Below are 27657 nucleotides of genomic sequence, written 5' to 3'. Positions count from 1 at the left end.
AACCACAGTATTTCCCACCCCTACAAACAGTCACCCATCCTCACACACGCAGTCTCAGAAAGAGAACGCCATTGATGGGGTTGCACTCCAGCAATCTGTCATCCAAGGCATCTGGTGTGCTTTTCTTTTTCTTTCTTATGTCTCCTCCTCTGTCTCTTTTTTTTTTTTTTTTTTGCTGTTCCAGTTTTTGCCGCATTCCTTTCAACATGTCATTACGAACATGCTCGATTGGATGCACAACAGTCGATGCAGCGGCCCCTCTAACAGGGGCTTCCTTTAATTCACCAATCCCAACGTGTGCACCTGGGAAACCTCCTTTACCAGTTAACCTCTGCTGTCCTCTCAGCGACAAGACAGGCTGACTGATCAAAAATAAATAATTAAAGTCGATAAGAAGATAAGGAGAAAGGAGAGGCATGACATATTGTTGTGCACACTTCCATGCACACAAGTCCCATGATGCTTTCTTGTCATGGCACATCACACCCTCAGACTCTCTCTCTCTCTCTCTCTCTCTCTCTCTCTCTCTTTTCTCTTCTCCTCTTCTTCCTCTCCATCACCTCCTTGCTCCTGCATGTGTCTCTGGTGTTAAATGTCAAGCTAATAGTTCCGTAATGCATCCTTCCAAATGTTACTCACACAACCTCACAAAGCAGTTACTCTGAAATCTATGAGACAAAATCTGTCTTCTCTTAAACTAAGCTGGTATTTACAGTCATTTCATTTTTCTTCCCATCAGAAAATCTCTCTCTCTTCCTCTCATCGTGTGGGTATATTTATGTGTGCATGTGTGCATGTGTTCTGATGCAGAAGAAGAGGTGTCATTATCGATACAATGAGAACCATTCAAAAACCTGACCAAGAAGAAACTCGCACAACCTTGTAAGAGCTGTCATTAAGAGCTTTACCTGAAAGAATAAAAATACCACATAAGCTGTCAACACACATTAGTACCAAACAAGAGTCATTCAGTTTTCCTTTCTTTCTGCGCTCACCCGATTTCAAACGTTTCACTGACATTCTTTTGGTATCTCTCAAAGTTTTATGAAAATTGTATCTCCACAAAAATAGCGCATAATTACAGTATTTACGCGTGTGTTAATATTAACCATTTGCATCAGTGAGCAGAATGCTGTCCTTGTCGAGTACTCTCATAACTTCTGTCTCATATATCTGATGAACATGCCTCATTGAATGACTCATATTTTCCATAACCATTTAAACGCTTTGTTTTGACCATGTGTGTATGAGATAGGGACATAAATTACCAGTTTGGGTCTTAACGCAATTCGTGGTTCTATGTTAATTAATCATGCGGTCACACAGGAGTACTACCTAGTAAATAATTACACGGGGAACAGGAACAAATCTGTGCCCTGTGCTTGGTCTCAGACACAATGCCAATTGTTTGCTCTTCCAAATCTGTTTTTGGGCAAATGGAAAAGATTAGATGCTATGCTGGACTTAGAGCTAGTTTTATTTTTTATGTGTGCGTACACATGTGTGCTGTTGTATGTTTTGTTGACAGGCCTCGGTTTTGCAGGTCCCTTGTTTTAGTGCTCTTGGACAGGGAGACGATGCGATTGGCTTTGTTCAGTCTTGCTGGCAGTCGACACATGCTGACATCTGTTCCCTCCCAGCCAGTCAAACCAATCTCAATCAGGAGATATACACACACTCAATCACACGCGCACACGCTCATGCATGATGAAATATTCAGTTGGTTTTCCCAATGCATGCGCACACACAGCCTCACACCAACACCTTCAATCATATAGAGAGACACTGATGGTGCTTAGTCTCGAGGAATATCACACAGTGATATACAAACACACACATGCAGATGTGGCCATTATATTGGACAACTGTTCGATAGGCCAGTTGCTTCCTTAAATGTAAATGGTTTTTCACACAGTTGCAACATTGGCACAGTCCGCTGCATGTATCTTCGATGTGTGGAATGTGAAGCTGGTGTGGTATGAGGCGACCAGGACAGGATATAAGCGCTTGTTGGCTGTTTCTTCCAGGCAAATAACCTTCCGCAATCCTTCCAGAAAAAGAGCAAGTGTTCACAAAATGAAATGTTTCAAATGAAACACAACCGGGCCGAGAGAAATGAATGTGACACGGCCAGATTTTGTATTTTTGTTACAATTACCCTAAACTCCAAATTAATTATTTGCAGACGCAGAGCAATGGTGAGCAGGTGGTTGCCATATTTGCGCGGGACAGTCTCAACTGCGGCTCATGCCTCACTTGATAAAGGCCTCTCACTCTGAAGCTCATATGACGCACTGTCCTCTTCCCAAGAGCCTCCGCCACACTCCCTACATTCCCCCTCCCTCTTTCCTTCTGCTTTATTCTTTACCTCCATCCATCTCTCTCTCCTCTCTTGTCCCTCTAATGCGATATGACATCATTTATCCTCATCCATACATATTCAGCACTCGCTCATGAGTAATCATGTACATTGGAGTAACACCCACTCCAGCAAACCACCTCCCTTCAAAGTGACTCTGTATCAGTTCCACCTTGAGGGGATTCAAAGTGGGGGAACAGGCGCTGGAGAGTTGAAGTGATCTAATGTTATTAACTGATCAAACTGACTCAAAGAGGAAATGGAAACTCCGTAAGCCAAAAGAAAATGTGTAGCTCCGGTAAAAGACACAGAGCTTTTTTTGGACTTAACACATTGTGATTTTCCTACCATTGTGCCATCAGATCTTTAACCTGTGTTAATATATCCAAGCATTCATTTCTTTATAAACAATACTACACTTTCTATTAGTATAGAACTATGGGCACTTATTGCTACTTTTTTTTATTTTCTTGTTTATATATTTATTTATTTTTTGGATGTTTTTGCCTTTTCTATACATTTTATTGTTTGGATAAATAAAGCAGACCCAGATTTTCTTGATTTTAATTTAAATTTTAAAATCCATCTTAAAAATGTTTATTAAGTGTTAAGTCTTTCCATGCCATTGATGGAATTTCCAGTCATTTATGACAACGCTTTCCCACCATTGCCGTAATTTTACGGCAATCCATGTTTTCACTTTTATATGGTAGAGGGAGCAAAATAACTCCCCCTACCGTATAAAAGTGAAAACATGGATTGCCGTAAAATCCCGTCAATGGCATGGAAAGACATAACATAAAATCAAGAAAATCTGGGTCTGGTTTAAAAGTAAAACAATAAATAAAAACAAAAATAAAAACAAGAAAATAAAAAAGTAGCTAGAAGTGCCCATAGTTCTATCCTAATAGCAAGTAATAGTACAGAATCTCCAATTCCAAAAGCAAGTGGTGAAGAAACAGAAATAAGCTATAGAAGCATTGCTTACGCACATGTAAGCTAACGTGATCATCAAACTGTAAAAACTGATTTTTTTTTTTCAAATGATGAAAAAGTGAAAATATTATCTAATTGTCTATATTTGTGATACATAAAATGCTAGTTAATAAATAAATAAAAATATTATTATTATTATTATTTGTGAAAGTCCAAATATGTGCCAAAGTACCCATAGTTGCAGAAATACGTTATATTGAGCTCAGTTTCTTTTACAAAAAAAAAAATAAATAAAAATATGTGCATATTCTGTATGTTTTTGTGTACATTCACACAGTCCATGGGTCTGGATGTTTGTGGAATCTTGGAGCGTCTGCTTGTAAGGGAGGGGAGGGGGGGACACACTGAGGAGCATGACAGTAATATTGTGCGGCAGACACAACTATTTCACAGGGGCTTAGAGGCCCTCCCGGATGATGTAGTCTGTCAGCGCTACACAGATCCAATCTGAACTCCGCCACCACTCACCAATATTCACTTGGATTATGTCTCGGAATATGACTGAGCACTCTGAAGACATGGAGAAGGAAAGGAGGAGAGAGGTAGATGGAAGTGGAGAAGGAGATGAGTAATCCTCATGTGACTTTATAATGCTGTAGATGAAGTGTAGAGAGAAGGCGTACCGTGGGACGGTTTGCGGTTGACACACATGCACGCACACACATGCTTTACATTCTCTGCTTGTCATTTGCACCTGCTTATTTGGATTTAACACTTGATTTAATGTCCTAAAGCTACAGCACCACAAAAAATTCAGAAACTCATACCGATGAAAGAAACTAAGAATGATGGTGAGAGGAAGAAAAATCATAACAACAGATAATTATTCAGCCTGCTGAGGAAAAATCGGAGCGAGGGGCGCAGGCATTCTGAGGGAGGACGGTTACATTCTGTTCTACTGAGCAATTTGATGATAAAACAACAAATAGGCACACAAACCATTGGATCAGACAGGCTAAAGAACTGATTAGAATATATCAGCACACCTCTTCTCAGCAAGCCAGCTGCTCGGAAAACACAGTCTTACGGCATAACGTCAAGCAGAGTGAAAAGAGCTTTTGTGTATGTGTGTGTGAGAGAGTTTGACTCTTTTTAATCCATTATTCTTGTCCTTAGATGTTCCACACTATTCATTTCTGATTGTAGGGTGGATATTATAAACAGTGGCTTGTCAGTCTGCTTAACTGCTCATAATTAACAGATCAACAGTTCAATTACACTGGACTTGAGTGTTTCTCAATGTAATTGTCTTTAATTTAAGGACAAATGCAACTAGTAAAAGTAAACATTTGTTCAGATATGATTTTGTATCATTCTCACTCTGAGTTTGAATATGATACTATTTTAGCTTTTAGCAAGTCTTTATGTATCATTATGTGGGCTGTTTATTTTAGTGGGTTGGAATAATAGAGTCTTGTCGTATGCAAATGAGTAAACAAATCAGATTGTTGTCAGGGTTCTGTGTGCACCAATCAGGCTCAATAAATTTGATGTGTAAAATTAGCTTAATGTATACTACACACACATTAGCAAATAGCAAAATATTCAGTGCAATCCTATTGCCAAAAGTTTAGTAATGTACTGTATGAAGCACAGTCAAGTCACTTTCAAACCAAGAAGCTTTTAGTTACTTAAGAAATCTTTCGCCCTCGCACGGAATTTCCGATCGTGTGTATTCCCGCGCATTCGTGAAAAATCACCAAATCTGATAACTAAAAGGATTTGTTCACTGGTTTATTTGGTGATGGTTCCTTGAGGTTATGATGTTACGGCCATAGAGAACTATTTTTTTTACTTAAATTATTTGTTCAAAACACATTAATTTGCTAACAAAACACCATTACCAAAAATGATTGTGGAAAGACTAAAATAGCTTAAATTTAGCTTGCAAAATATTATTTTAAGTGTTCTAAATATGGATGTTTCCAGCATTTTTCTTTCTTTTCAAATGTATTTCCTTGACTTTAAACCACATAACAGCAATTAATGGCTGTAAGTGAGCTACATAAACTATGGCTCTCACAGACGCTTCATCCCAACCTGCTCCTCAGCTCTCTCACAGCCAACAGCTGGACTCTTATTCCAGCCTTCAGACCCCCTCTACTGCTAATGTGTTCGTTCATGGTACTAGTGTTACTGAGAGGGTGAGTGAGTGAGTGAGTGACAGAGAGATAAAAAGATAGAATTTACCATTTGTAAGTTAAACCCATTCCAGCTTTGCCCCAGTTTAAATTACACTGTTTTTCTTTTTTGATTTCCATTTTGCGCATAATGCCTCTCTCTCAGCATGTTTTAAGTTATATTATTAGCGGGTCTCTGGAGAGTTTCCCCCCTCGTTTTTGGGGTGGGATTCTAGGCTCTGGATGCATTAGCTCTCCGTAATTGGCGAATGATCATGGGATGGAGTGTGGATGGAGAGAGAACTCGCAGCACGCACACCCACACACACACACGCTCGGCTCGGTGCTGTACAGCCGCGATACTGGAAGTCAGCGAGGGCCCTATCAGTCAAGCCTAATGCTCGGCCCTAATACACTTTAATAGCTTCCTCCGCTGTCTCCGATCCCTCTTCAACATTGATCTGAAATCATCTTTCTTATTCTTTTTTCGGGGGGCTTTGCAGACTTTCACGGCATTTATTGCTGTCACCTGTCTCATGTGCTCAGATTAATACGGACCGATAGGGGTAGGTTGGGGAAGGAAGCCATTTATTAGCGTTCGGATGTGTGTTCGGCAAAAGGCTAGAGACTTGGCTGAGCCGACGCGGCGTTTGAAGAGCGGGCCCGTTTGAGCCCAGGATCCGTCACATGAATGTGTAAAATACCCGACGCCCGCGCAGGCTGTCACACAAAGGGCTATCACCCTATTATTCAAGAGCAGCCATGGAGCCAGGCCAGAGTAGAGTGTTTCTGGGGGGAAGGGAAAAATCGGCTTGATTGTGATTTGCCATTTATAATTGGCCAACGATGTGAAATGGTCGGCAGCCAGACTTTTTTAAAAAGGCAATCTGCGGCGGTGGAGGGGCCGATGGTTCGCTAATGACAGCTAGCGCGATACGCCTTGGGAACAGAATGGTGCTCGTGTAAGGGTAGGGAACACAAATATGTTTATCTGTAGTCAGCGATGTTTGCATGACTCAAATGGCATTGTCTATTGATTTCCTTTTCCAAAACATCGGCAACACAATGGAGCTGAAATACAGAAGCAAAAGCGAAACGTTTTTGCAATTTGAAAACAAACAAACCAAACCCATCTTTAATTCCAGAGACGCTTGGCTTATTAAAGAAGTTACGCAGTTCGTTTTGGCCTTTGTTTGTGCCTGTAATCTTAAAGGGAATACTTGTGCGCAATGCTTTTCGGTCTCTGTTGCGCGTTTGTGTTTGTCCCTGGTCTGGGGAGCTGGATTTAAGCTCTGAAATGACAGAGTTCAAGGCTGATACTCCTGTTGGCAGTGAGGCATTGCAGACGATTTCTCGAGGGGGTCTGCCTCAACATTGTGAGCTCGACAAAAGATAGTATTTGATAAAGGTCCCCCTCCCCAAAAGCCCCCATAAATAATGAAAAGTTAATGAAGAGGTAACTTAATGATGTAATGAATATGGCAGCGCAAGGTCAAACAGAACTGTCGTGGGTTGGGTGGGCATGTGAAGTGCGTACTCGTCTGTGTGTGTTTGCGAGTGTGTGTGTGTGCAGTTTTAATGAATGTATTGTCACAGGAAGTGCGATAATGTTTAATTAGTTTCATTTGTGTGCGGCATGTTGTATGATTCTTAGATCACCTGGTCTCAGATAAACTGTGTGTGTGTGTGTGTTGTGGGTCGCTTAGCAGAAAAAAAAGGTAAAAGCCTGCAGTTTGAGGGAGTGTTTCTCACAAGTGTACACCTGTGTGTGTTTATGCAAGGGAGAGTGCTTGTGAAACCCTTCTGTTTTGGACAGTTTGTTTGAAAGTGTATTGTATGCATGCTGGTCTAGTTGTAGGGTGGGGTCTAGTCTGGTGATTAAATATTGAGAAAGTCTGAATAATACGTCGGGTCCAGGTGCAATTGATAGGGCAACACAAGCAAGTTACTCAAAGGCACTGGAAAACGCACTGTTCTGTCTGTTAGTGTGACCTAGACATGTTATATGTGCCTCAAACATGTTTTTTCACTAACTAACACTTTGCTATTTGTTATTAGACAAACAACAATCAGTGTGTGAACTCAACACCACTGAGTTTTCTTGTTGAGGTGGTTCTGGTTTCACTATGTTGTCCTAGTGTGTAAAGTGCCTAGTCGGCAGCAGGCAGGTAAGCACTTCGATCTGTTTCTCCTGGACTGAGGTGAGGGACTACCATGCCGGTGGTCTCAGCTTCAGCTCTGTCCGATCCGTTATAATAGAGGGAGTGTGGGGTAAAATAGTAGAGAGATGCCAGTTGGAGCCATGGTCTAGCGCTTAACGTGTGCATGCAAGGTACATTTCCCGTTCCATTTCTTTTACTCTCTCTAATTGTATTACTGGCAACAAGTTAAGTTAAATGCAGGATAGTTGATTTGTTCCAGATTTTTTTTTTTTTGTCAGTATTGTAATGTTATGTGCTTTGAGACATGAGTTAGTTTAACGCCGTCTCTGGTGACGTTTTAGTTTGCTCCCTGCTGTACGCGTTCTGATGTTTTGGAGGAGATGTGGTTTTGGAGACGCTCTGAAGGGAGGATGGGATCTTATGCTTTCAAAGCTAGCTTGCTATTGCTAGCCTCTCCAAAAATTGCCTACCCTACCTTTAAGTCAAGTCAAGTCAAGTCAAAAGTTAAGTTAAAAGGACAGTTCATCCAAAAATGTAAATTCTGTCATCATTTACTCACCCTCATGTTGTGTTAAACATGTATGAGTTTCTTTGATCTGTTGAACACAAAAGAAGATATTTTGAAAGAATTTGGTTTCTGGTCCCCATTGACTTCCATAGTATTTTTTATTTTTTTTCTCTACTATGGAAGTCAATGGGGACCAGCAACTGTCTGATTACCAACATTCTTCAAAATATCTTATTTTGTGTTCAAATGAACAAAGAAACTGATACAGGTTTAGAACAACTTGAGGGTGAGTAAATTATGAAGTTAAGATAAGATAAGATGTATCCTGGATTCAACAAAAAAAAATAGTTGTCCACAATTTATATAATTAATAGCAAAAAGGGCAAAGATAAGATTGATACATAAGTGTAATGTTAGTCATTTGAAATAGTTAGAATATTATTATGGTCATGATGAGTATGACATTAATATTTTAATTATCTTAATAGTTATTTTTCATATCACGTAATGCAAACCCATCCATTGATATCTGTGATAAAATCCTCATATGATGTAGACGTCATTGGTAAGTATTAGATCACAGCACAGACAGCAGATGCTTGGCCAGCACTTTCATATGCAGTCAGAGAAATCTCGAAACGAGACCGGACTCACACAGGGACCCTAGCGAGGGGTCAGAGAGTTTTTATCTGTGTCTCCTGAAACATTTACAGTTCCCCGACAGCTCTAGCGCTGGCCAGGCGTGATTTGTAGTTCATGTGCAGATGTGTTGCTGAGAGACGTTTTAATGTGACGGGCGAGACGGTTCTCAGTCTGTCTCTGCGGGTTTATGGAGGAGCTCTGTGTCTGCGTCTCAATCTTTGAGACCTCCCCCCGTGCTCCCAGACTCCCTATCTCTTCGCTTAACAAGCCTGAGGTCATGAAGAAATAGCACAGTGCCCCACTTAACCCAAGGTCAGGTCCCTGAGTTGATTCGCCGTATGCTGTCATAAGAGCCTGACAATAAAAGCAGGGATGGATTCGCTCTCTCTCATGTTAACCTGAATTGGTTTGCTTGCCTTTTTATTGCCTGTCTCCTGACAGCTATAGGCGGACAGGTAACAATCATCCTAAAGTTTAACAGTATATAGTGTAGGGGAAAGAATTACAGCTTACGGAGTGAATGGGAGTAGCAGGGAATGTGTGCTGTGGCCGTGGTGACTGTGAGGAATGTCTTTAAAGTGAAATCATTTCCTTTTCTTAATCAAAATATGACAGACCTCTGAAGTCCCATCTGCACGCCACTGCACAGCCTGGAGCTGCTCTGAATGGGCAAGACGATGGAGCGATATCATGCTCTGAGGTTATGGCTAGGAGTTTTGAAGGCTTCGCTCGTGGCAATTCCCACTTGCTGAGTCTCAAAGCTCATCGGAAAGGGAAAAACATTAAGCGCAAAACCTAAAATATCACTAGTAGCGTATGCCAGGTTTAGTCTCTCGGCCGGTACATGCAATGCTCTCACGTTTCAGTGGGGAAACAGAGCAGCCAGTTTGACGGACAGATTAAGGGAGGCCTGTGGACCTTTACCATATGTCGAAGTGTGGTTAGCTCACAGATTGTCGCGTCCATCTCAGCCTTCCCACCTCATCACCCTGGAGGCTTGAGCATGAGGTTTATTAAGTGTGAATGGTGTGGTCGGGGTGGCGCGTGCCTCAGGAGCTCTGTTGTCTCGTGCGCTCTGGGAAAGCACCTGTGTAACAATGCAAGTCTTAAAATGTTTGTGGTGGCACAGGGCAAATCATTGAGGAGAAGGCATTGTTAAAACACATCTGCTCTGCCATCTGATCTGGCTCAGTGTCATGTCTTCAAGGCCATATTTCATTTCTGCCTTTAACAATGTAGAGCCCACCAGGGGTATGTGGACCCCAGGGGGTACTTAATCAGCTTCCAGTGGGGTACTTGAAAAGTTTTTTCTTTTTTTTTTTCTTTTTTTATATACATTACGTGGCATGCACATTTGGTACCAGTTACAACTGAATATATACATATATATATATATATATATTAGGGGTGTGCAAAGCAGCCGGTATTTGTATCTGTATTTGTATTTGTTGAGAGAGGAAAAGTATTTGTATTTGTATTTGTATTCGAGTAAATTTCAAAATAGGTGTAAAAATCCATTTTTTTGCGTTACACTTCTAATTTACGTTATAGTGTAAGTATTCTTTAATTATATATCAATTATAATAATTATGGATATGCAATATTGGTTGATGTTTTTCCATAAATCCAGCAATGAACATGTAACAAGGAACGTCATTGAAAAGAAAATAACATAACAGCCATTACCTACGTTAATGTTACTCTGTCAACAGCATATTGTCTAAATTACCAAGCTAACAGAGCTACTAGTGTTGTCACGGTGCCAAAATTTCAGTATTCGGTACCAATACCTGTGAACATCCACGGTTCTCGGTAACAATTTCGGTAAAGCTTAATTTAGATTAAATTTACATATATTAAAGTTTATATCACGGTTACAAAGATGGAAACTGTAGTATTAAAAACACTACATTAATATTACATTTGTTAGATAACAATAGATAAAATGACCTAACAATAAACAATAGTTAGGCTATATACTGTCGCAATTATTCTCCTTGGGGTTCATTTAAAAATACATTTTTAAAATCAAAAGTTAACATTATTTATGTTAACATTATTTAATGCACAATGAATGAAGTGAACAAACATGACCAATCAAGTGTTTGTATTAAATAACATTCACAAACATTAATGTTGTAAAAATATATTGTTCACTCAATGTGTTGATGTTAGATGCGCATTAAGTAATGTTAATGAATGGTATCTTATTGTAGTGTTACCAAACAGGAGATAAAACATGTTTTATTTGACTTGACTGTACTTATATTTAATCCAAAACTGCATTCATATTTAATTTTAAAAGAGCTTTTTAAACCTGCTAAGAGTTATCCAGCCAAGAATAAGCCTAGAACTGCTTTTCTGACGGACTGATATTAATGACAAAATGACGGCTTTTTTATTTCATTTCTCATCTCCATAAATATATCTAAAGCTAATGCAAGGGCTAGAAATCAATTAATTCTTTGCTGATACTTCGTAATCATGAAGAGCGCAGTTCGCACGCTTTCTCCTTTCCACAAGCGCTTGCCCTCCCGTGGCGTCTGTCGTTGCTATGCAGCGCGCTTGCCGCGCGCCTACATTTGAAATCTGCACGCGCAAAAAACGCGCTATGTGAACTACCCCTTATGACAACGTGACATTAGCCTAATCCAAAATATTTCAGCCACCACATCAGCAGCACCGCCGGTCGCCATGTCTCATGAGGAAACGTAGCTTTTTGATATAAAGTTTTTCTTGTTCCCGAATACAAATATTTTTAAAAGTATTTGTTCGAAATAAGTATTCGTAAAAAACACATTATTTGTGCTTTCCGAATACCGTATTCGGGTTCGGCTCCACCCCTAATATATATATATATATATATATATATATATATTTGTTTTCATTTGCTGTATTTAAATTTCATCATAAAAGGAAAACAGACTTTTTAGTACTTTTGTTAAACGTCCCATCTGAATTTCATCTATAAATAAAGTTGTGCTATTATTATGTCATTATTACATTATTACCGCTGATAATAATAATAATGATATTTGTTATTATTATTATTAAATTTATATTAGTAGTAGGCCTATGTCGTTTTTTTTTTTATGTAGGGATACATGAGAAAAACAAGTTTTCACTTTATTAATGCCACTAACAAAGATTATTCACTTTCAGTTGCAGTAAATATACAGGACAGTCAAACATGTGCAGTTCTGCAACCAAAATTAAAGAACAAAATAACAAAGCTAAGGCCTCAAGCAGAGAAATTAAACAACTCAGGCTGTTTGGACATAAATAGTTTAATCTTTGCTTCATAAATCAGGTGGTGAGCATTAATTTGGCCTGAGCGAGGCCTTCAGGTTCACACTTGGTCCTGTGTAAACATGTTTTCTAGTCAGTCCTCCTCTAGAATGATCCACAGAGCCGTAATCAAAAACAATAACCATTGGAAAGCGTAAACGTTTCAGAGCGTCGCTGAGAAGTATGAAATAATAATCTGTGTGTGGCCTGGCGAATGCTGAGAATGCAAACATTTCACAATAAAGTTGTTTAAATAGAGACCTTGGCATCGATGACTAAGAGATAGGACATGCTGCGTTAATTACACCCGCTCATAAAAATAAACCACCAGTTTAAAATATGACTCTCCATACTACGGGATTTAACCTATTAAACGGCAGTGAGGTGTGTTGCTCATATGTGAAGGAAGGGCGTATTGTTTAGAGTAAAAACACAACAAGCTCAGAAAGAGATAAAGAGAGAGAGAGAGAAAGAAAAAAGGCCAAATAGCTGTACAATCAACAAAGGAACAGAGTGTTTACTCTGAACTTAAAGACTTTTGAATTATTCCCCAACATTGTGTGGCATTAGGACGAGAAAACAGCTTGGCTAAGTGCACGTTTATTATTTTTAAACCGTGTGAAAAGTAATATGCTTTAAGGAGCCAGGAGATGTATTGGTAGAGCTATAGAGGGCCCACACATAAAGTTTGAAGTGAGTTAAATTTCATCAGGGGGTGGCGAGAAATTGATTATTTTCCTTGAGCATGGACTTAAGTTTTAAAGTTCACTGCCGGGTGGCCCATTCCTATTATCCATGTTAACATAAGAATAGAGGATAGGAAGGAGGCTGGGCTAGAAAGAGAGACACAAAATGAGAGAGAAAGAGTGAGGGTTACTGGTTTAAATTAACTTCTGCATAGCATTAAGTGCTTAGAATGTCACATGTTCACTTTCACTTCCCACTTTTACTTATGAACCCAAGAATCTCAGGTAATGGCATATCAGGGATGTCTTGAGCATTCTTGGCAGTCCTCAAGATTTGAGTCCAACCAGTTTTTTGTAGGCCACACGACAAGCACACGTTCCCAGCTTAGACGCCTGGCTAGAGAACAAGGAACCCGGTCACAGAAGCGGCGCGCTCCGGCTAATCACGTTACACTGTTTTTGCTTCACATTACACTTAGTTTACCCCCGAAACAGATTCAAGGGAGCCATGACAACTCTTCAGTCTGAGAAGAGGCATGCCGTTATGAATAAATGTTTGTATACATTTTTTTGTGGATCTTGGAGTGTGCACATGGTGAACGGACTGTGCTTAAAGACATCTGGATGCGATGGAATAGAATTTGTTTAAACAAAATGAAGCCCCTCTCTCTCCACCTGGAAAGCCACCCAGAGCGCACACTGCTCATCACTACACACTTGTGCAGTGATTTTAATAGGACTGTATTGACAGATATTTCAGTACAGCAATATGAAGGCTTTTGAAAATGTGTGATGACTTTCACAGCTCTTACTGAAAGAGTCAACATGGATACCGTGACTTTACATGTGCCGGAACTGAGGGGGAAAACACTGATGAACTTATTTCATTAAGGTTTAACAAATTCTAAACATAATCTTCTTCTTCTTCTTCTTCTTCTTCTTCTTCTTCTTCTTCTTCTTCTTCTTCTTCTTCTTCTTCTTCTTCTTCTTCTTCTTCTTCTTCTTCTTCTTCTTCTCCTTCTCCTCCTCCTCCTCCTCCTCCCTGTTTTTTTTTAATTTGTAGTCACATTATTCATGTTTACACTTTACTGTTATATTATTATATTGAAGACAAGTGAATAAGCTAGATAGTTTTATGCACTTCTTAAAATAAATATTTAATTAATTAATAATAATAATGAATAATAAAAATGTTTCTCTTTATTTTATTCACTATTATTATTATTATTAGTCATAATTAAGTGCTAGTCACAAGAATTAGTCACAAGTGCTTAAACTATGTAGTTTTATGCACTTTTGGAAATAAATATTACATAAATAAATTAATAAATTAATAATAAAACATTTATATATTTTATTCACCAAATTTGTATTATTATTAGTCATAATTACAGCATATCATGTTTTGAATTTGTACATTATTATTATTATTATTATGATTTAATACATATTTATTTTAAGAAGTCCATAAAACTATGTAGCTTATGCACTTGTCTTTAATTTCTGTATTCAGATATTTAAAATTCTGGAGCTATTCAAAGTTATATAATGTTCTCGTGGAAAGCTTAAAAAGGAAGAAAGAAATAAAAGATGTCAGCTAAATTTACGGCTAACAGTATTTTAATGAAGCATTTCTATTTTCGCACTTAATAGTATTTCTTTTGACTGCGTCAGCTGGATTTCACATGTAAATAATAAAACATCTAAATGTAAAATACTCCTCTGTGATCTATGGCCTATTAATCAGTATGTTTAATGAGCGACTGCTGATGAAGGATCAGACAAGGGAAGGGTGCTAGAAGGTATGTGCAAATAAGAGACACCTATGGATTGATCAGCCTCTTAATTCTATTTTAACAAATAGTCCGGGAGTCTTGGATGGCGGTGCGGGAACATGACTAGGATAATAAGCATCATGGAAGCTAATCAGATTTCTAAGAGGAATTGATTGTTGGTTTTGCAGAAAGAGCAGAAGAAGGCTTGACAATAAGCTGAAATTTAAGTGTTAATTTTTATGCTAATCTTTCAGCAATCTCCACGTGATGCAATTTGCTCCCCTGCTCCGCAGATATGAAATTGTCCCGCTCACAGAGAAAATGTCAGCTTGCCAGACCCTGAAAGCTTGTAATTTATTAGGTATGTTTCTATTAGTATGTGTCACACTTGTTAGCCAGCATCTCTCTCTTTCTCTCTCTCTCTCTCTCTCTCATGCACACTTTTTGCACATGCAAACTCCCATACTCAGACTAGAGCGCTCCATGTGTTTGCCGCTCAGCCCGCGGCCTTAAAGAGCGTCTCAGCTCAGTGGCTGTAGCACCAGGGCATTAATGTATTATCATATATCGGGTGGTCCTTGCCCTGTGGACAAAAGGCTGTTTAATACAATTTAATGACATTCCCGAGCAGGAGGGAGAAAGGGGGAAAGAAAGGGCAAAGCCCAGATTAAATTAGCATTTGTGGTTCTTATAGTTCACCCATGCAAAACTTAGCAACAGAAGCGCTATGACTCCACCCCTCCATCCCCCTTTTCTTTTTTTCCCGTTGTCTCTAGAGGAAACAGAGCGACGGCATAGAGTGAGAGTTCAAGTAAGAGTAGAGTTGGATAAACTGAACGTAACACGGGTTGCAGCTCATAACCTGTCAGCGACGCTCATGTTCCCTAAAGGCCACAGCTTGATTGATTTCCTATGCGGCGCAGTGATGTCATCCATAAGAGACGCAAGGAGCTGACAGCCGATGCGTTTAGTCATCTCTGTGGCCGTGCCGTTTACCGACACGGGTTTCTTTGTCTTCATCTGTCTCTGCCTCTCTTTACACATCTCTATCTCTCTTCTTTCCATCCTCTCTCTCTCTCTGTCTCTCAAGCACAAACCCTCCCTCATTTCCTCCCTGTTTGTGTTGTGTAAGGAAGCCAGTGCCGGGCATCCAGTGTTACACTCAGCGTACTCTGTGTAGAAGGTTTGGATGCAATTCACATATAGGTCAATTAAATGCGCCAACATCTGCTCTCTTCTAACCATTTGCATACAGTATTCATATGTTAATGATGTCCCTTGTTTTGTGTGTGTATGTTTGTGTGTGTGTTTTTCACTTCCTCCCCTCCTCCTTGTCTTTTTGTAAAAAAAAAAAAAAAAATTCAGAGATAGAAAATTTTTGGATTCAAACTGCTTCATGTGGCGACTCCAAACCGGATAGTGTCGTCCTATTTTTATTTCCTCTCCCTCTCTTTCTCTCTCTCTTGCTGAAAGCAGAAACTCCTTTACTGTGAGCGGCGGGCTTGTTCAGCTGCCATTGGCCCTGATTTGAACAAGAATCCTTCCACTGTAGCTGCAAAGGAAGTCCTTGCCTTTGGAAAGCAGCTTAACGCCTTATAAATCAGTGATGAGGCAGATGGACCAGCGATAATCTATTTAGAATGCCTCACAGCAAATATTGTCGTACAGATGATTAGAGATTGAGCTATTTTAACTCGGCCTTCTCCGCCCTCTCAGCAAATCTTCTGCTTCTCTGAATGATTTAAATTGGAGAGTTTCTTCTTTTCCCCCTGCTTTTCCTCCCTAAATATATCTGCATTTTCAAATCGCTCACTCGCTTTTGCACGGGGGAAACGAAGTGGTGAAGTGTACGTGTTTTACGCCGCCATTTTCTTGGCAGGCTTCGTGGCGTGCCACGGAACAAAGAGAGCAGGGAAATGGGCCTGAGCCAACAGGCTAATGACAAAACGCATGCTTCTTAACCCAATATTAGTAGGGGGACGCGGCAGGAGCACGGCTGTACGTGAGGGCTGAAGCCGCACCGAAGGCCCCCCGTTTCGCTTTGGTGGTCGATAGGTCCCGATTTAGCATGAGGCCACGGAAGACGGGCCGGACGATGGATGGATAGAGAGGGAGAAAGAGAGAGGGAGGGAGGGAGGGAGGGCGGAGTGCGAAAATGAAGTGGAGGTTGTCAGATGTGGCAGCTGCTTGGAATCCTGATAAATATAAGTCCTTATTGATCGGCTGAAAATGAAAGATCCCAGAGTGGCGTGCAGTATTTAGCTTCTTGTCTGCCGAGCGCGTCAGCGGTGGCCTTGCCTTGCTGGGATAGATTTTCAGAAGCGCTCTGAGCCAAGGCTTTGATTTCATCTTTAACCTTTTTCGGCTGCTTTTCCTTGACCTCTGTGCTACTGCTGTGATTCAGTGAATTTGTTACATTTGGCCTGACATCCCCTCTCTCTCTCTCTCTCTCTCTCTTTCTTGCTGACAGAGTAAGACTCATCGCTGCTGTCATCGCTTGTTGCCGTACAGACTCAGTGGCGGGGTGAGTCACGGTCTCTTCAACCTGACGGGCCCCGGACCAGTATGCTGTTAGAGTGATCAGGTAAGCAAAGTTCACCTCTTGCCCCACACCGCTCCTCCTTTCGGTAGTTGTAATGTGACACCGCTCCTGGACCAGATACAGGACATACATTTCTGATCCCAGATCTGTGCGCTTGAGTGGTCCTTAGATAAGACATGAAGCATGCTCACTTACCCGTTGGTCTCAAATCATCAGTGTCAGGATGAGATTAACTGATCCCAGAGTCTGATCCCTAACAGACAGTCCATTTGAAGTGGCACGTTTTGTGCCGAACGGTTGTAATCTTCTCCTGCGATGTGTCTTTAAGCCGAACACCTAAATGACATATAAAAGCCCAATTTAGAGTGATTGCTTCTCCAATTTGCTCTTCTATCTGGTTCAAGCCTCTTCAGTGACATGTTTCATGTGTGGCCATCATGAATTTTCTTTTCTTTTTTTAAGATCGAAATACTTATAAAAGATATACAGTAGGGTAGACTGCCAGTTGTCTAAAGGGTTGTATCCTAGTATCTAAAAGATTTTGCGTCAAAGTCTGATTACTTGTGTGTTAGCTGTGGTTTTGTATGTGAGTTTCAAACATGCTCTCAAATGATAATTTTATTGAACTTTACTATCCAACTTTTCAAAATTATAATATCATCATATTAATATATACTGCTGTTCAGTATGTTCAACATTGATAATAATAAGAAATGTTTCTCGAGCATCAAATCGGCATGTTAGAATCATTTCTGAAGGATCATGTGACACTGAAGACTGGAGTAATGATGCTAAAAAACTTTAAATACAATTTAAATAATTATATATTAAAAAAATTATATTCAATTGTAATCATATTTTACAATATTACATTTACTGTGTTTTAATAAAAACAAGAGACTAATTTTAAAAACATAAAAAAATCTTACATAATCATAAATCTTTGTATGGTAGTGTATATTTAGACTAGAGTCAGAAAAATGTCAGGTCAGGGTAAGTTGTCATATGTTTTAAAGAGTAAATTTGATTCTTATTATTAATTAAAATCTCAGAAGTCCAAATTAATTGTTGTATATTTTTGTATGTTACCTTGTAAATTTCTGAATGTTTCATGAATTTAATTTTCAAATCGTTTTACATTTTGCTTAATTATTGGCAGATTCCATTATGATAACTTACCTTATATATATTGCGATGACATGCCTGACTTTCAGGAAAATTAAATACAGAAATTGAATTTCAATAATAAACCCAACCTGAGAAATATATACACAAATATATACACGGGGGTAAAAGGTGTGTCATGCATTTTATTGCATGTTTGGTTAAGTGTGATCTTTTAATCAAAATCAAGAATGAAAAAAGGCAGTAATGATTTTAAAAAACATTTTTTAGGAGAAATTAGAGGTAAAAGCAGCCCATGAATAAAAAGTCTCCTCCTCTTCCTCCTCCTCCTCCTCCTCCTGAACAATGCTCCAGCACACTTTTAGATAGATTATAAATCCCCTATGAGAGAGCCTGCAACAGCTGTTGGCAGACATACTAGATATGAGAATAGCAGCATAGGATGAAGGAGCATTAAAAATTAATATGCTATTTAGCCTAGGTGTATTTTAGGTATTTGACATTTTCATGTCCGGGACAGGCTAAATTTATTCATAGTACAGAAAAAAATAAAAAATAAAAATAGAAAAAAATAAAAAATAAAAAGATTGGGAAGGGGTGGTAAGAGCTGTAAGCGGAGGCCTCTGATTTTTTTCTCCCCTTTTCTTTTTTTATGGTCACCCTTTCATTCAGTAATGATAGGTGTTAAGACATCGTCTATGGAGGAGACTGGAGCCCATTATGGGCACAGTAATAATTAGCACATGCCACAAAGAGAACCGATTGCCTCTTAAGCCTCTGCTTAATGCATTTTTTGTTGCATTGTTTTGCTATTTTTATTTCTATTTATTTTGTTTTCTGGCGTTTTTTCCCTTCTCTTTGTGTTTTGTTGAATGGTTAAAGGAACTGTGTGTGTGTGTGTGTGTGTGTGTGTGTGTGTGTGTGTGTGTGTGTGGACGAGACAGTGAGAGTGGAAATCCCAGCTTCAGTAGTGATTAATTACTAATACTCCCTCAGAACATCTCTCTATCCCTGACTATCTAATCACACTGAAATCTAAGACATGTCCTGAGAGGAGAAGAGACGATAGGACTACATGGACCATCTCTCTCTTCATTGTAACTTTATCAATCTCACAATCTCTCTTCTTTTTCCTTAAAGGAACAGTTCACTCATAAATGAATAATTTACCCACCCTCATGTTTTTCAAAACTTTCTTCTGTATGACACAAAGGGACTTATTTATAATAGAATGTCCAAGCTGCTCTGTTCTATACAATGAAAGTTGATGGTGACCACAGCTGTCAAGCAAGATTTTCAGTGAATAATGAAAAACGCTTCAGTCTGTTCTTCACACAAAGCTATCTTGTAGAGTGCAACATTTGGGTATTAGAAGTAAAAGTCCCCCTTTTCTACATAGGGGGAATTGATCTTTTTTTTTTTTTTTTTACGTATAAACCTTTTAAAGTCAGACCTAATGTGAACTATGAGGTTGTTATGAACCCACTTGTTATGATCACTTACTTACTTACAGAATTCCTGGTGAAAATAACCCATAACCCAGGATTATCCCAGACAGGAAATATCCACCAATGAAGCAATGAGAATGACGTAATAGTAGATAATCTTCCTTCCCTATCAAACCTCTTAATTATATATATATATATATATATATATATATATATATATATATATATATATATATATATATATATATATATATAGCCTATACATACATACTGTATATCTTGAAATTAATATTTTTAATGTTTTTTATTTTTATTAAATTGTAATCTGCAATGCTGGAATTTTCTCCCATTTGAGTACACAGTCTTGTATCCTTGTATTTTGATTGATTTTCAAATATTTGCTCCTTTAAATCAAATAACTGTTGCACTTGAACTGAATTGAATACATTTTAATTGTACATTTTTGCTCCTTTTTGTAGAGTGACAGTTCCAGTCCCCATCCACTTTCATTGTATGGAATAGAGCAGCTCGGACATTCTGCTAAATTTCGCCTTTTACATTCCACTGAGAAATGAACCAAGAATTTTATTTTCAGGTGAACTATCACCACCCCTCTTCGCTTCCTTTATCCCTCTCTAACGTTCTTCCTCTCTTCTCTCGTTAATTTGCAATCAGTCCATATGTGTCTCGCCTGGATTTTTGTAACATGCTCCACTCCCCCTCATTTCACCCTCTCTCCTTCTCTCCCTCTCTCAGGTGTTATATATATATACATACACTGTTACTCCCTGAGGTAATATTTAGCAATAGCATGTTTAACACCACAACCCTCCAGTCACAGATCCTCACATCATGCTTAAAAAACAGAGACGGGTGACATGCTTCTGAATCTGCTACGTTTCTATCTCAGAAGAAAACGTGGCTTTTATTTAACAGTTATAGCTATTACAGGATCACACACACACACAAAAAAATCTCAAGGCAGGGATAATTTCCATAGATATCTCTCACTACAAAGAAAGCTGGAAATCAAAGCGTTGCCATCATTTAAAGAAAGACAGACTTTTCGAATGACACTCTTCATTTTTTTATTTTTCGACTGGTGAAGTATTTGCATAGTTGAAGTTAGAAGTCTCTCTTGACAGGTTGGGGAGAACAAACAAAACCGCTCTCTCTAGAGACTCTCTCCTCCACGTAAGGTGATGCAAGCTTACATATATTAACAGCGCGTTGTACAATTGTACTAACTATCACAATGAGCGTCTACCCAAAGTCCTCAGTTTCGTCTGTTTCTGCGCAGAGAGTTTTGGCAGCCTGGTGTCACCGTTGTCAGAGTTGCACGAAAGTAGCCATGTTTGATGTTCCTGATGTTTGTAGCTACTCGCCGGCTGTGTTTGGACATGTGCGACAGAGTCCTCTGCCCCTTCGGGTCAGCATGCGTGCGAGCGTGCGTGTTTCCCCATGTGGCGGGAGGGTTGGAGTGTCAGAGTGGATGTGCCTTTGAGGCCATAGCGCAGCAGATTAGCGTCTTTTCTTATCATTCAAATCGAGTCTCCGCTCCCTTTGAAAAACATATTGTACACATCTCTTCCCCCCCCCCCCCCCCCCCCCGTTGCCCCTGACTACAATCTGCGGCCATGATGGCTGCCTCCGAGGAGCTTCCCCGAGCTGGTTGTGGAGAGAGAGAGAGAGAGAGAGAGAGAGAGAGAGAGAGAGAGAGAGAGATCGTCAAGGGACGGCGGAGGGAGGGGTCGTCCATCCCGAACCCTCTCCCACATCATCAGAGTGTGATTGCAGCTGGGTAATTGATATATGGCTGTGGCTGTCTCTTCTCCTCACCCTTGTTAAGGTCAACTTATCTACATTTCACCCCTTATTTCTCCACTCCCATTATATTCCCCCACAGATATTGACTGACTGGTGCGGCCTGTCCTCCTGAAAATATGAATTGAGGATGAAACAAGCGAGCGCTCGCGCGCACACGAGAGACAGCGACGTAGAGGAAGGGGGAGCTGCCTCTATTCCGGTGCCTAACCCTTGCCTGTTATCAAAGTAACTTCCAGCTTATTAGTAACAAAAGGCCTTTTTCTCCTGCTCTCATCCCTCCCCCTCCTCCTTCCTCCTTTGTGCGGGCCGTGTTCGCTAGCGCTTCCTGAATTAAACTGCTGGCTTCCTGTTCTTTTATATGCATGGCCACATCTGGGGGAGCTTGCTCGCAGCCCCGCTGCTTAATAACAATCACCTTCCCTTTCAGTCGCCCCTGATTGTTTCTAATTCACTCTGACAGATAGTGGCTGACAAGCCGCCCGCGCCTCCTCCCTCCGTGACCCCGGCTCACTCACCATACTTATACCGCCTGTCATTTTTAATATTTGATTTCGCTTTTAAAGTTATGTGTTTTAGTCCAGTGATGAAATCAGTGTTTAACCGAAACACAAAATGGATCTCTCTCCCACTTTCTCTGGGCTTCTTTTTTGGCTCTTTTCCTGCTCTTTCTTCCTTCGCTCTTTCTCTCTCTGTGGTTTTTCTGTTCATTGGAGACAAAGGGATGAAGGTTGTTTAAATGCCATGCGGGGTGGCACGATGGTGCGTCGTGCTATGGCATTGTGGAGATGTTTTTTTTTTTTTTTGTTCCTGATGGAGTCCATCTGGACGTCTGGTCCGGAGGACTCTATAAAAGCTGGTGGATTGGATGGAGTCATGGCCACATTTTCCATTTATTAATGTGAAAGAAAGTGTGAAGCATAGCAAACATTTTATTCGACAATTACTCACCAGTGGCTTCAGGCTCATAGATTTGTGGAGGGTTCACTCAAGTCGTTCCCAGTTGATATCCATTAAAGACACGTAGACGTGCATTATTTATATGTATTTATTTTTTTGACAGCATGGGGCCACTACTAGATTGTTGACAGAATGGATGGATGCATTGACAGCTAGATGGATTGCATTTTGCGAGAAATCCATTTAGTTATTCAATCAAAATACAACCCAACTTTGAAAATATATATTTTTTTTTATTCAGTTCAGTGATGTTGTGTTAAGAGCCTTCCAACCGCAGTTCAAGTTCTGTATGTTCAACGCTCATGTTCTGTTTGACTTTGTTGATATGTGTAAATATGGAAGTATACAGTATATATAACAATACTTATTTTCCTTATTATATAATATTAACGATATTATCGTTAATAATATAAAATAATGATTTTTTTTTCGATTTATTGTAATAATGTAATTAAATGTAATTATTATAATAATATAATTCAATAATAATAATAATAATAAAAATTAACTTCTTTATTGTTATTTGTTGTGTTATTATTATCTTTTTGAATTATTTGAATGATCCTCTCAAATCGTATATTTTTTTAATAATTAATAATCCTATTAATCACATTTATTAATAATAATAATAATAATAATAATAATTGAATGCTTATACATTAGCAAAAAAAAATCATTATTGGAGGACAGTTGAAGTTTGTTACTAGTTTTTGTTTAGAAGAATATGTAATGTCAGACTGATACTCTTACAAGAATGATTTCGACAAGAAAAGGGCATTGAGGGCTAATATAATTATCAAAGCCACAGAGAAAGTGTGTAAGGAGGAAGATAGAAACCTCCGAGAAACATCTCCCTGCTTCTTGACAGCTATCTTTCTACCTAGCAATATACCTTAAACTACAGTACTTAACAGTTTCAGAGCAATTTTAATCAAACACTTCCAGCCTCACATACTCGCATCATTATTTTTACAAAGCACCATGTATAGTTCTTTAATCAGTCAATCACGAAGTCTGTGCCATCATAATGCACCCCTCACGCTTCCTGTTGTTCAAACACTATCACAGTTGAAATCAATAGAATTGTATTTTTAACTCACTTCAATCAAAACACCCACACTGTTTGTGTACTCTGCTCTCTCCATCAATAGTCTTAAGACCAAAAACTAAACTATTGCGTTGATGTTCAACCTACCGAACACACAGGCGTCGCTTCATTCCGGGAAGCGACAGTGCCTTGGGCGTGCCCAAGTCCAGTTTTCCTTCTTTTCTTTTTTTTTTTTTTGAATGACAGAAACATAACTAATTGGAGAACCACTGCATGTTTTCACTAAAGGCACAATTTAATTACATTTGAACCGAGAATGAGTATTTTGGGAATGTGATATATTCGTTCAAACAAATGGAGCGAGAGAAATGCAATATTTGTTTTGCTTTGATTAGCAGATTGGCAGGGACGTTTTGTTGTTGTTGTTGTTGTTTTTTTTCTCCCAGAAATGAACCAAAAATCTTTCCTCAAGTCAAAACTTTTGGGATCCTGTTTTACCTACAAGAGCAAGGCTTCAGGTTCAGCCACCTCAAGCCCATCCTAAAGTGATAATACCACTGTTTAAATCGTAATAATCCTTGTCCGGAGGGTCTGTGACTGTTGCGTACATACATTAGCCAGCTTCTAGCCTCATCTGTCCTGTAGTGGCACTGCTGATAAATACTTTATTAATAACTTTCTAAATAATGTAATGTGTATTGTTGTCTCCGAGGTTGTATTAATAAACATGAAGGAATTTATTTGTCTTTAACAAAGAATGATTAATGCACATTAGCGTGTGGATTCCCAATTCTTGCAGTCTTCTCTTCCCAGCCCATTTAAAGAAAAAACAGAAGAAAAAACACACCCATCAGCATTAAATATTTATGGCATAATATTAATGGTTTTGTAAAGAAAATAACAAGTTATTAATCCTCTGATTAACAACTGATTAACCTTTTTATTAAACACGTGATCCGTGCTTCGTGGATTCAGGATGTGTCGCTCGAGTGTGCTGCGGAATAATTATTTTTGTGTCTTTTTTAATTGCAAAAATTGCACGGATGAATTGTTTTTCTGCCCTTTTTTTCTTTTCAAACATGCACAGATAGAGACGGATACGGCATCGTCGACACAATGTTTTGTCGACGTAAAGCGACCCCAGCGCATCCTACAAAAAAACATGGACTTAATATAGCAGGACATGTCTGCGGACAATGAGGTTTAATTCTCGCATCCGTTTATTCCCGTGTTATTGGCATGTGTGGGAAAATAGGGAGAATGCACGCACTGCTAAAGGACAAGCGCCCCTCTTTCTCTCTATCTGTCTCTGCTCATCTCACTGCCATTGTGTGTATTTTTAGGTCTCGCCTGAGTCAGTTCAAGCACAATTATGCTTATGTTTCACACACGCCAAGTGTGACTTCATCTTACGGAGAGGAAATGGGTGAAAAAAAAAAAGAAGGCCACCCGGGCAGTTTTGCAAATAAAATAAAACTGTATCATTTATAGCATTTCACATTGTCAAGATTTCCTGCTGCTTTCCAGCTTCCTGATACACAGACAGACAGAGAAAGTGCATGTAAAGTTATGAAGGACGGCCTTGAGGTCCCTCCTCCCCTGACCCTCAAATCTCCTTGGGAACGCAACACCCTCCTCAGGTGATTAATACAAACGTGGGGCCTGGGCAGTTTTATAAACATAAAAAAATAAATATATAATTCATAATGCGTTTTATTCCCTGACCCCTGCCATCTATTGTGTCGCTATTCTTTAGCTTGCAGAATCCATCAAAGGCCATAGTGTTGTGAAAACCAACAACAATAGCAGTCTTTGTGTGGAGATGTGTGTGCGGATAAGAGTGTTGGGACACTTGTTGTTTTTTATGCCTGGTCTTATGATGGATTAGTGCTTGTTCGGTAGGGTGTCTTTGTTAACTTTCTCTCACACTTTTTTAAAAATCGTTTCCTTTTTTTTCCCCCAAATGGACTGATCTTACCTTCAGTGACTTTCTCCTCACCCTCTCACTCAGTTTAATACTCTTGCTTTTCTCTTTCTGTCCTGCTGTTGAGTGCTTTTTCCTCCCTCTTAACCTTTTTTGCAGAGTCCTTCATCTTTAATTTCTTTTATCATAGTCTCTCTCTCTCTCTCTCTCTCTCTCTCTCTCTCTCTCTTTCAATCTTCACACAAGCAAACTGGCCACCCTGGGAATCCTGGCAGTCAGTCACACGCCCCTCCAAAAACAATTATCTTTGAACTTGCTTTTAGTGCTGTTTGTCCTAATTACAGATCATTTTCCCTGTCACATTTCTACTTTTATTGCAGTTTTGCCCTGAATGTTGATCCTATTGAGGTTCAACCTTATTTTACTCGCTGGAACACCCCTAAGACCTGGATTCATCTAATATTCCCCTGTGCCTTTTGCTCTCTCTTTTCAAATTTAATTTTTTTTTCCTTCTTTTCTTCTACTTCTTTCTTTTTTGAATGTATCTTTTTTTTTTTTTTTTTGCATTAACTTATTGAATTAGACTGAGATCCCAAAATACACAGTAAGGATGTATGGCCTGTTTTATTTCTGGTGTTAAGGTATTTGTGTGTGTGTGTGTGTGTGCGCGTGTGCGTGTGCGTGTGCGTGTGCGTGCGCGCACGTGTGTGTGTGTGTGTGCGTGTGTGTGTGTGTGTGTGTTTGAGGTATGAGCAGCCGTAAGGCTTGCTAACTTCAGTCCCACAGGGAAACCCTGCGTGTATTTTTAGTTCTCTGCTACAGAGGTGGACTTTGTTGTAATTAAAACCAAGTAAAGGTGGTTAATTTGTTCCTTTGCCTGGCTGTTTCAAATATCAATCTACTCTGTTTTAAACATATCGCACATATGCTCATATGCACCCACATGCATGCTTAGCATTACATACTCACACACGAGCTCGTAAGCCTCTTACAGATCCGATTCCGCATGCAGACACAACATGCGCTGGAGTTGCAAGGAGAGTCTTAGACATGGTGCAGGGCCTTTTTCAATTAGAGGCGTATCGCGCGTGGCTCGATAGCATTGTAATGCAGCGGGTCCGGGTCACTGGTAGGATGTGGGATTAGAACCAAGTAGTGGTTCTGGCAGAGCAGAAAAACTCAAAACATCACAGCATGAAGACACATCTCCCTCCTATCTGCTAGTCACACACTAGAGAAATAATAGAGATGTCTTAGTGAGCTTCACAGAGCGCCAGCATTCTCTCTCTCTCTCTCTCTTTTAGGGTCAGAGAATAAGTACTGTATAAATGTACAGGACCGAGAATTACAGATAATCCCATCACCCAAAAAGTAAAATTCTGTCAACATTTCTTCACCTTCATGTTGTTCCAAACATGTGTGACTTTCTTTATATTCTGTGGAACATGAAATAAGATGTTTTTTTTTTTTTTTTTTTTTTTTTTTAATGATTTATATATTTATTCATACAATGAAAGTCAGTGGTAACCAAAACTTTTTGACTTCCAAACTTCATTGACTTCAAAAAACACCATAAATTAAAAGATTAAAAAAAAAGAAAAATGGCTCCCATATTATTTTACAGTCATAAAATGTCTATAGTAATTTGACTATAGACTATAAATGTCTATAGTAATTTAACATAAAGTGAGGTCTTCTCACTTTATGTTTTCATAAGATAAAATAATATGATACAAGAGAAAGCCTAGTTGTATTATAAAACCTTCCTATGGGTTTTCCATCAAGTCATTCCCCAGGGTCTTTAATGGCAGTGGTTCTTGACTGATTTTGCTTTAGACCTTTTGAACATTAAGTGGATATCGAGTACTTTAGATATCAAGTAGTGGCCTAACACATTACTAAAACTGTTTATCATACAGAATTGAATTTCAATTAGTCAATGCTCTAAGCAGCCAAATAATTATCTGCACAAAACTTATTTGATCCTTTTTTAAATCCCTTAGTGTTGTTTTGTTCATAGTTTTTGAGGATGAGGGCATGCCAAGCAACTTGTTCATGTTGAAATGAGCCTTATTTGTTAGCTTCTACCCAATGACAGATGCATTTCCACAAGATACTGTAGAGTTTGATTGGATGCATGACCTTTGGAAATAACAAAAAAATATGGGAAGCACTTTTCTCCACCCTTTCAAAGGTCGGTAAGCCTATTTATTAAAATTATTTGAGGTAAATATGAGCAGTTAGATGATT

The 27657-nt window shown here is 39.2% G+C and overlaps 1 protein-coding gene across 10 annotated transcripts in view; it reads left to right on the top strand.

Moving 5' to 3' along the window:
* znf536 (zinc finger protein 536) overlaps window positions 1–27657 on the top strand; it is a 183642-nt gene that overhangs the window by 43328 nt on the left and 112657 nt on the right. For all 10 annotated transcript variants that reach the window (XR_014203712.1, XM_082161823.1, XM_082161820.1 and 7 more), the window contains one exon: window positions 17007–17120. The gene's annotated coding sequence lies outside the window, so the exon portion shown is untranslated. The remainder of the gene's footprint in view (window positions 1–17006; window positions 17121–27657) is intronic.

This window comes from Leuciscus leuciscus (assembly GCF_965113295.1).
Source record: "Leuciscus leuciscus genome assembly, chromosome: 2".
Taxonomy (NCBI): domain Eukaryota; kingdom Metazoa; phylum Chordata; class Actinopteri; order Cypriniformes; family Leuciscidae; genus Leuciscus; species Leuciscus leuciscus.
Note: the sequence above shows the minus strand (reverse complement) of the source record. Positions and strands in the feature narration are given on the sequence as shown.